The sequence below is a fragment of the Echinops telfairi genome, unplaced genomic scaffold (assembly GCF_000313985.2).
Source record: "Echinops telfairi isolate 266 unplaced genomic scaffold, ASM31398v2 ScPeMD7_19;HRSCAF=73, whole genome shotgun sequence".
NCBI classification, from domain to species: domain Eukaryota; kingdom Metazoa; phylum Chordata; class Mammalia; order Afrosoricida; family Tenrecidae; genus Echinops; species Echinops telfairi.
The window spans coordinates 8055316-8056188 of record NW_022103916.1 but is presented as its reverse complement, the minus strand read 5'-3'; the positions used below and the strand labels follow the sequence as shown (position 1 = coordinate 8056188).

Here is an 873-nt window from a genome sequence, read left to right as displayed (position 1 = left end):
TTAAATTAGGTAAGACTCAATCTTACCATCCTTGTCTCTGAGAAGCATACTGGCCATATTTATTCCAAATTTGTCCTTTGTGCAGTACATGGTATTTTCAAAATTCTTCTCCAGCACCACAGTTCAAATGCATCAATTTTTCTTTGGTCTTCCTTATTCAATTGCTCATTTGTTTGAGCCTACTGTTGTAGCCATTGTGTCAATCCATCTCATTGAGGGCCTTCCTCTTCTTTTCTTCCCCTCTCCTTTACCCAGCATGGTGTCCTTCTGTAGGGATTGGTCTCTTCTGATAACATGTTCAAAGTATGTTAATTGAAGTTTTGCCGTCTTTGCCTCTAAGGAGCACTTTGGTCATACTTCTTCCAAGACAGAATTGTTTGTCCTTTTGGCAGTCCATAGTACATTCACTATTTCTCTTCAGCACCTACAATTCAAGCATATTGATTCTTCTTCAGTCTTCCTTATTCAAATTTCACATGCATATGAGGCAATTGAAAATACAATGGTTTGGCGCATGGGTTTGGATTTATGGCCGGCCCAGCCCCATTGGCCTCTCATTGTGTCCCATGCCAGAGCAAACTGTAGCCCTGAACCATTGCCTTGCCTCTCAGCCCGTAGGCTTCTGATACTGAAGTGGGTTGCACAGTGTGGGGTAGGGGTCTGGGCTGGGCAGAAACCTATTAGATCATCCTTGTGAACAGTAAGCCTCATTTCCAATTAATCTCGCTTAGTCAGCTGAGAACAGTGTGGGTACCATCAAAGGGTGGAGGTCTCCGGACACAGTGCTTCATCCCTTGCCATTAGCTCCACATGGTTTCTGATGAGCTTTTCTGTCTCCCGGGCCAGGAAAGAAGAAGAAGAAGAAAAAGAAGA

The 873-nt window shown here is 43.6% G+C and overlaps 1 non-coding gene across 1 annotated transcript; it reads left to right on the top strand.

Moving 5' to 3' along the window:
• The first annotated feature begins 512 nt into the window (after positions 1 to 512).
• LOC115869019 lies at positions 513 to 648 on the top strand. The gene has a single exon (XR_004045940.1). It is a non-coding gene; the product is annotated as a small nucleolar RNA SNORA42/SNORA80 family (small nucleolar RNA).
• The last annotated feature ends 225 nt before the right edge of the window (positions 649 to 873 follow it).